The sequence below is a fragment of the Talpa occidentalis genome, unplaced genomic scaffold, assembly GCF_014898055.3.
Source record: "Talpa occidentalis isolate TD23 unplaced genomic scaffold, MPIMG_talOcc4v2.1, whole genome shotgun sequence".
Lineage (NCBI taxonomy): Eukaryota > Metazoa > Chordata > Mammalia > Eulipotyphla > Talpidae > Talpa > Talpa occidentalis.
In genome coordinates this window covers 102,254,390-102,263,725 of record NW_026555331.1, presented here as the reverse complement: position 1 = coordinate 102,263,725, position 9,336 = coordinate 102,254,390, and the positions used below count along the sequence as shown (strand labels likewise).

At 44.6% G+C, this 9,336-nt stretch overlaps 1 protein-coding gene across 6 annotated transcripts in view; it reads left to right on the top strand.

Annotated features, from left to right (window-relative positions):
- The first annotated feature begins 7,527 nt into the window (after window positions 1–7,527).
- Window positions 7,528–9,336, top strand: part of OSBPL3 (oxysterol binding protein like 3) — a 183,740-nt gene continuing 181,931 nt past the window's right edge. For 5 of the 6 annotated variants that reach the window (XM_037509403.2, XM_037509385.2, XM_037509394.2 and 2 more), the window contains exon 1: window positions 8,884–9,062. The gene's annotated coding sequence lies outside the window, so the exon portion shown is untranslated. Of the gene's footprint in view, window positions 7,579–8,883; window positions 9,063–9,336 lie in introns of those variants that run through there. The other variant, XM_054692428.1, reaches the window with a different exon arrangement.

Below are 9,336 nucleotides of genomic sequence, written 5' to 3'. Positions count from 1 at the left end.
CCCCTCAGCAGTGCATTTCATCAGTCTGCCTGTTCTGCTCCTTGCTCTGTCTCTGGTGAATCCTCTCACCCTCCCACACATCTGGCCTGTACCCTGGTTCTTGTATAAATAAATAAATCTTAAAAAAAAAAAAGAACCTCAGGTTCCTTTAGCAGATGGACCTCTTATACTTTTATTTTATTTTACTTTTTAGAAGACTTATTTTATTTCTTTATGCATACAAGAGCTGGGGTGTAGACCAGAGGTGTGGGGGGGGGGTGAGAGTATTCACCAGAGACAGAGTGGGGAACAGAACAGGCAGATTGACTGAAATATAGTGCTGAGGGGAGCAGTGGGCGAGACAAGAGAGGTCTGCTGCGCCATGTGGGTAGCTTCCTAGCCAGGGATTGAACTTGTGCTGCAGTAGCTGCTGGTAGCTTCATAATACTGAGATTTAACTCCCTGTGCCACCAGGAAGGCCCAGACTTCTGATCATATTCTGTTTTTTCTTAGTTGGGAAGAAGTTGCCCATATAGGTACCATCCTTGCCAATGAATAAAAGTATCACTTTGTAGAAAAACAAGCATATTTTCTGATTTGTAATTGTTCAGTGCATAATTATTATCCATTTTCCTTAGAAATGAGACTCTAATGTGTGAGAAGATGGGGTGAAAGTAACAGGTTCCAACATTGCTATAGCCCATTAACCAGCGAGGCTTGAGGAAGGCAATTTTCAAAGCCATATACCTGTCACATTCTTTCACCTAGTAGTTCTGCTCTAGTATTTTCTCTAAGAAGGAAGCAGTGAGGAGCAGTATTATTGCAACATCATTAAAGTAGAGTTCAAATTAGATTTCTTTGGGGAGAAAGAAAATTACTGAAAAATAATTTTGTATAAATATCTTCCTTGCCTGGGGGACTTATCTCAGCTGGTCATATTATTACTTTGAATCTCTATAATAACTATGAGGCAGGTATTAAGAACTTATTCTTAAAAATGAAGGAGTAACAATTAGAAAGTTTAAATTACTTGCCAAAGATGAAAGAACCACTAAACAGAAAAAGTAGTATTAATCTATTTCTTCATATTCATCCAAAATTCAGTTATTTCACCTATGGTACAAGTTTAACTGATATCATATGTATTTTTCAAGTTTTTTTACATAATCTTCACAATAATCATTTAAATAAATTAGCAATATTCTGTTAGCAATTATATTTCATAAGTGCATCATAATATTTCATAATTTCATAATAGCAATAGGAAAATATATAACAGCATGTCAAAAGTACAATTTAAGTTTGTATTTACCCTAAAAACTACAACTGCACAAAAAATACTATAAAGAAACATTGAATAATAATGTTCATTAGGCCTCCCTGGTAGCACAGGCAGTTGAGTGCAGTGCTATGAAGCTGTCGGCAGCCTCTACAGTGCAGGTTTGATCCCGGCCCGCCGGCGAGAGTCCCACATGGTGTGGCAGACCTCTCCTGTTATGCCTGCTGCTCCCCTCGGCAGTGTACTTCGTCAGTCTGCCTGTTCTGCTCCCCGCTCTGTCTCTGGTGAATCCTCTCACCCTCCCACGCATATGGCCTATACCCCGGTTCTTGTATAAATAAATAAATCTTTAAAAAAAATGTTCACACTGCATCTCATTACTATAATTAAAGTTATTTCTTATGGGGTGGAATTATTTTTTTAGGTAGGATTACAGGTAATTCCTCCCCTTTTAACTTCTATTTCTTTGTTATAAAGTTGTTTTTACAAGAATTAACGATGTAAAGCAAGCACTGAAAGTTCATTCTTTCAGAATCAAACTTTCTTTCCCTCTTTTCCTCCATTCTACAGGCCTTGTAAGTTGCCCTCACTTTGAGGAAAAACATGGATTTTACTTATTGACATGTCTTATCCTAAGTACATACACCTCACAGACAAGTTTATTTTCTGTTTTGTGAGTTCAGCTCATTATTTTAACAATATTGGAGGCAGAGCAAGGAAGTTAAAGTTTCCTCCCTGAAGCAATAATTTCATCTGAGTGTGATATCCCAAGTAGTGGTGGATCCACAGGGATGTGTGTGGAAGTAGTAAGGATCAGGCGACAGGGCATTTTCTTTTGATAAAAGCACATGATACAAGTTCTAACAATGCTATGAGAAATGAAGAGGTTAACAAAAAGGTGAAAAACTTATTTCAAGAAAAGGTAAAAATACATACACCCATTGAGGATTCCTGGTTTTCATTTCTATAAATAAGGAGAATTCTATGGGAACAGGGCCCTGGCAGGATAAAAGCAGCCATGCTCAGCTCTCTGAAGCTTCTTTGATGTGGTTTGGTAGAGTTGATACAGGCATGCTAGGGAATAGGAAATACATTAAAGGCAAAAATGGGTAAAATAAAAATCAGTGAACTTATGATCTGGCAAAATGGTAACTTTAAAAGGAGATGTCATCTTTCTGACGTCAAGTCGTTCTAAAATCATCTGTATGACCAGAACAACAGAGCAGTTTCTGTTCACACACACACCCCATCTCATTACCACCATTAAAGTCATTTCTTTGGAATTTTCTGTCTCCATTGAATGAATATTCAAATGCCTATTAGCTGCTTGAGACAGGCTTTGGGAAATTAAAAACATACATGATCTTCTCCAGTTAGGAGACATATATTAATCAAAAAACCCACCAAAAAAAAAAAAAATGACTGTGATAAGTGCTACCAAACACACACACACACACACACACACCCCAACTCAGTTTTAACAAGAACATAAGATAGAATGAGTTGACCAAATGGTGAATATCAAGGTAGACTTCCCTAGGGAATAAAGGATGAGTTACCATTAACAAGTGAAGAATAGTGAGCAGTGCATTCCGGGCAGAGATTGCCTTTAGTCAGGAAGGAGCAAAGTCCTGGAAGCAGATCAGCATGAAAGAAAGCAGTGAGAGGGTGGGGCTCGTAGCTGAAGATAAAGCTGGAGGAATCAGCCCAGTAGGGACCTTGAAAACTATGTAAGTTGTTTTGACTTTATCCTAAGAACAATGGAAGCTATGAGGGTTTTTATGGTTGCATTTGGTTTTTAAAAAATCACTCTGGCTGCAGAGTGAAGAATGTTGTGCATGAGAGCAGGAGTGGTGTCCTGGGTGATAGTCACACTTCTGTGGGCATTTTCTAGGCATGAAACATTGGTGGCTTGGATAATAGCTGTGTTGCTGGTAAAGTCAGATAAGGAAACATTGGGGGATTAGTGAAAAAATAAGCTTTCTGCTTTATACTATACAATTTGAAATACACTAGAGGATAAAACCTCTGCCAACATGTTTGTTGGAAATTTGAAGGTAAAGATATGGCAGCTCACTCATGCCTTGGCTCACTCAACTTGTAATCCAACCTCCTCCTAATGTACCTTATGTAACAGGGTGGTCACTGCAGAGGCTAGAAAGCTGAAAATCTCAAGTCCTTGCAGTTAGATTTGCAGACTGATTTGGGATGTACCAATCAGATGCACTCAGAGAAGGCGTTAATTTAGAAATGAGGTAATAAAGGAGAAGCAGGTTTTGAGGTGTATATTTTGCTGGTGCAGCTTGTAGTAGCAGAGTATGGATTTAGCACTTCTGCCATGTCTTTCTGATTTGACAGGCAGCCTGCTGGGCAATAATCTTGGTAGCTCAGTTCAGCAGTGCCTGGCACATAAATGCCCAACACATGCGGGCTATTACTAACTATTGACAGCAAATAATAGCATAGGTTGTCCATGTGCTATGGAGACAGTACCTAAAGCACAATGGAATGTGTCATCTCATTCTGAAGTAGTTTAGCCCTGAAGGGAATATTGAGTCATGGTTTAATGTATATGCCATTGGTGTCCCTGCACCCGTTTTATGTTCCTTTTTAAAATAGCCTATCCTCCCATAATTTAAAGTGCTAAAAAAATGGTTTCTATCCAATGGTTGAGAGAAAGCAAGCCTGTTGTCACTAAAGGAAGACAACCTTTCTCTGGAACATTCCAGAAAATTTAAACATCTGTTGAAAATGACTCATTTGGAAGTAGAATGAACTTTGACTTTAGTTGCACTTGTTAGGATTCACTCAACAGGAATTGTGTCTAAACCAGGAAGCCAAACAATTGCAACTTCCTTTACAAGGTTGATTGTCATAAATTAGTATTTTCGATCAAAAAGTTAAAAATGTCAACAAAGACTTGTAGGAAGTGACTCTTTGCTCCTAATTCCCAGAATAATTTCTCCCTTCTCTGAAAACATTTTGGTAACTCTCTTAGGATATTTTCCAGTTTTTAGCTTGTGTTGTAGTTATTTATGTCCATGTCTGATCTTCTCAATATATGAAACTGTAAAAACATTGAGGGCAGGAACACACACTGATTCATCTTTGGATCTCTTAAAAGTGCCTGCCAAGAATGATCCTTTATCCAAAGAGACAGTTGATTTATGTTTAATGAATTCTTGTGTAGTCTTCAGTAATGAGATCACTAACACTTTGAAAGAATGCTTATAATAATAGGTGCTCCTTCTCAATTAAATACTTTGATTCATTTTTCAGATAACAGTGAAGGAGAAAAACAGTAGACAGGATGGAGAGGGTTGCATAGGTGTTTTTTCTTCCTCCCATAGGTGGTACAAGTGGCAAAACAGAGGACTGTATAAGACTGTAGGAGAGTCAGCCTCTGACCACTCATAGGCTGTGTGATTATAGTCAAGATGCTAGAACTCTCTGGGTCTTAGTCCTTACCTCAGAAAATGGAGTGATGAGGGTCCTCCCTGGTGGAGTAAGGGGCTAAGCACAGCACTGTGAAGCTGTCTTCAGCCTCTGCAGCACCAGTTCAAGCCCTGGTGGGCCAGGGAGCTGACCCACATGGCACAGCAGACCTCTACTGTCTCGCCCGCTGCTCCCCTCAGCAGTGTATTTCAGTCAGTCTTCTTTGTTCCGCTCCTCACTCTGTCTCTGGTGAATCCTCTCACCCCCGCACCTCTGGCCTGTACCCCAGTTCTTGTATGCATAAATAAATAAATAAATATTTTTTAAAAAGAAAGAAAATGGATTGATGAGGTTATAGTTCCTTCTCATCACATTTGTCTTGAAGTCCCTTCTAGAAGACTGACATTCTAATCTAATGACTTAATCTAATGACCTTAATCTTAAAATGACTTTAAAGGTCATGGTACCCAGTATGGCTATTCAGTGTCATCCTATATGGTGACCCCGATCTATCAGTAGTATCAGCAATATCTTCTTAAAGACAGTGTTGAGTATTCTGAGACCCTGTTATGGCTCAGTGAGAGAGACAGCCTTAAAAGTGATCTCTGGTTTGAGGCAGGAAGGTAGTGGTGGCAAGTAAGCCATTACATGTCATCTCTGGTCTAGCCCAGAACCTTACTTCACAGAAAGAAAATGAGAACTACGTAAGTACATAGCTTATTATATACCAAGTCTTGCACAAATTGCTTTTACATGCACACATTTATTTATTTATTTATTTATTCCTCAGACAGTCTTGAGACATTTACATTATTATGATTCCACTTGGCAGATAAGATTTAGGGAAACAAAATTTGCTTGAGGTTCACATTCTAGAAATCCATTATCTTTTAAACACTTCCCCATTATGCACTCTAACCTGTGGGCACTTATTTGCTAGGCAAATGGTACTCAGCCAGGCGTGATTTTGCCCTCCAGGGACATTGCACAATGTCTGAATACTTTTTGGCTGTGGGAAGGAAGGGTATTCCTTTAATTTAGTGGGTAGAAGCTAAAGATGCTGCTAATTGCATAGAACAGTCCCCCCTCCCCCACATAGCAAAGAAATAACCCATTCAAAATATCAATAGTGCTGAGACTGGGGACTCTGAGGGAGGCTAAGTGAAAATTGTTTTCAGACTGATGATGAAACTCTTCCTGTAGCTCAGTAGGGTACAATTATGATCTCCATATTACACGCAAGGAAAGGTGTTCTTAGAACTAGGAAGTGTCACAAGACAGGAACCCAGGAAGTCAGATTCTAGAGGGCTCTAGATTTCCCCACCAAAACACTCCATTGTCATCAGCTTCCTTTACTATCAGCACAACATAATATATTGGAGTAACACCTGCTTACCTGCTTTGAATTCAGATGCTAAAAACTTTCAGTCAACTAAAAATTTCCTAGCTGGTGGGTGTGTCTCCAAACATAAAAAGTATTTGCTCAAAGGTTCAAAGAAAGGGGCCTCCCTGGTGGTTCAAGGGGTTAAGCATCAGCACTATGAAGCTGTCTGCAACTAAGGTAGCAAGAGTGCATCACCAGGCAGGGAGGTGACACACATGGCACAGCAGACCTCTTCTGTCTTGCTGACTGCTCTCCTCAGCGGTGTATTTCAATCAGTCTGCCTGTTCTGCTCCCCACTCTGTCTCTGGTGACTCCTCTCACCAGCTCTGGCCTATACCCCAGTTCTTGTATGCATAAATAAATCCTAAAAAAAAAAGAAAGGTTCAAGGAAGGTCTTTAGAAACTCTTACCATAGAACCATTCTTTTCTTAGCAGACATTCAGATCCTTGCTTTAAAATAAACTAAGAAGAAAGCTAATTTTAGAACATTAACAAGTTTTTCCAAGAAAAATTAGCTCTGTGTGGGCTTCAATTTTAACTTTTCCCTTTTGTTTTTAGGAGCTGGTGAGCCTGGAAGCTTATTTAGAAGTAGAAGAGGAAATGAAAACTATGAGAAGACACAGTATGATTCCTCTTCTTGGAAGCAAGGCACAACAGGAGCAGGACTAAATCTCATCTTGTCCAATTAACTGACTCAAGTAGGAGTAGAAATAATATATTTATATATTCACACGAGACTATTTGGAAGAAATTAATGAAAAAGCCAAGTTCTCAAAATCCTAGTTTCAATACATAAAAGCTTTATGCAAATAACTTTCAGATATAAAGTCTGAAAGAAAAAGTCTCCGCAGAAAAAACAAAGCTAATGGAACAGAATGAATGTGGGGGATGGAGAGAGAGGAAGAGTAACATATAGAAGATCTTGAAAGAGGAGGGGGAAGAAACAGCAAGCTTCTCTAGGACAGGAACTGCTGGAAAATGGAAGCAGGGTGCTGAAGGCAGCCTGAGCTGCTGGAGCAGGCAATTCCGGCTGGGCGTGGGCAAAGCACCTTCTTGAATTAGGAATGAAAGGTCTCGCGCCGACCCGACGCGTGTGTTCACCCACGCAACGTTCGTCGGGCTCTGGAGGAAGATTTAAGAACCTCCCATTCATTCCATTTTAAATCTTCTCCAAGAAGGTTTCCGGGGTGCGACGCAGGCGGCCTGACGGTGGGTTGCTTGCGCAGCAAGTCGGGGTCCTCCTCCACTCCTTCTCGGCCAGCTAGACCTACGTATCCCGCGATGGGGATGGTTCCAGAAAGCGGAGAACCGAGCGTGGCGCACCAAATGTGATTCGCGTGGCTCAGACAAGTCCCAGAAACCTTAATTTTGGCTCAGCTGGAAGACTGCAAAAGCGTGGAGTGCCGCAGGTGGCGGGCGGCACGGGGGTTTAATATTCTGGAGCCTCTGCTCTGTGCCAGACGTCTAGCTTGGCGAGACACACTCTGTCCGATTTGGTGAGGTGAGTTCGGCGGGTATGGAGAGGTTACAGCCTTTGCACTTGCCGTTTGCTTTCCCTGGAGCACTCTTTCAAGGCTGGGGTGCCCCATCTACTTCCCACTTTCATGAATGTGTAAAAGCCACCGCCGGCCAAGAGACCCTCCTGCTGTTTCGCAGCTCCTTATCACACGTATCACTTCTGAAAGCTCTACTTAGTCCTGGCCTTCGTGCTTGTAGTTCAGCAGCATTTTCTCGTTTGTTTATATTTGTATACGTTGCTCTCTCCACTACTAAAATGTATGCTCCACCCAAGCAGGAACCTGGTGTGCCACTGGCATAGCTGCATGCCCACAACTGCTCCAGGCATACAGTGGGTGCACAGTAAATGTTTCCACCGCACCACTGGAAGCACTGGACACTTTTGCAGTCTCCAAACCCACCCCAAGTGATCAACTGCTTGCATTCAATCTAGGACCAAAGGAGGCGGAGATGCATTTGGGAAGTCAAGTGGGGTGGAATTTCTATCAAGGAGCACAAGCATTTTAATTTAACTTAATTTAATTTAACTATGACGCAACTATGACAAAACCACACTCCCCTCGGGTCTTCTCCAAGGACCCCCAATCTTCATGATTGTCTCTGATGTCAAGTCTAGGGCGCTGGTCCTATGCCAATTCCCCTTTCGTCATCTCGTGCCCGCGATCTTCCCTTCACGTATTTTCTCCGTTCTTGATCACTTGGCTACTGTCTGACCCCCCCTAGTCGAGTCTTCTTCAGCTCTTTGCCCACACGTGTCTCCTGGAGCCTCCTCCTCAAGCCAACCTTTCCCGCACCAGCTTCTCTTCTCCCTCCTCCTCTTGCCCGGAGACGCCACTCGAGGAACATTCATCGAGCGCCCACGGCGTTCAGGCAGCTCGTGGGCCTCGGGGAGCCCTTTCCCGGCCCACGCGCGGCGCTCACCTCCCGGGGCCGCTCCCACCTGTTCGGACCTGCGGGTCCGAACTCCCTAGACTGCGTCATGGAATCCGCCGGCTCCTTCCCCGGGCTTCGCCCCACCCCCTTCACGAGGCCGACTCCCGATTGGTGAGAGTGTGGGTCACTCTGCCGCGCCTCCCGCCCTCCCCGCGTGGCCTCGCCCAGGGCGGGCGCAGACTCCGCCCCCTCGCTCCCGCCCCCTGCTCCCCTCCTCCCGCCGGCAGCCGGCGGCGCGCACCCAGAAGTTCTGGGCAAAGTACTGGGAACCGGCCGCGCGATCGCGGCGCAGACGAGCCGGGCCGGGCAGAGGCACCCCGCGCGCGGCGGCCAGCGCGCAGCTCGGGCCGAGCCCCCGCCGTCCGTGCTCAAGCGGCCGTCTCCGCCCGGTCTCCTGCGGCTGGTGCGGGAACTGTCAGCTGCGCGTCGCGAGGGGACAGGAGAAGCCCGGCTGGTGCCCTCGCGGGTCTGTGGACAAAACCCGGAGCCGTGCACCGGGGAACTAGGCGGCGTCCTCGGCGGCAGCGCGCACAGGTGAGCGCCCAGACGCGCGCCGGAATGGTCCTGGGGTGTGGTGGGGGCCGGGCTGCTGTGCGGGCTCGAAGGAACAGTGGTTTCGGGGGCGCTGCCAGTCTCGGCAGAACCAGAGTCCCCCTCCAGGCGCCCGGGGAAGAATCGGCTGGTAGGCAGCCCCCAGCCGGGGACATCGGCTTTGGTGCTGGTGCCAGCCTCCCGGGAGGTAGGGCCCAGGTGCTGCCCTCCCCGGGGCTCGGTCCCTTGAGGGACGGTTCGGCCGGGGCTGGCGAGA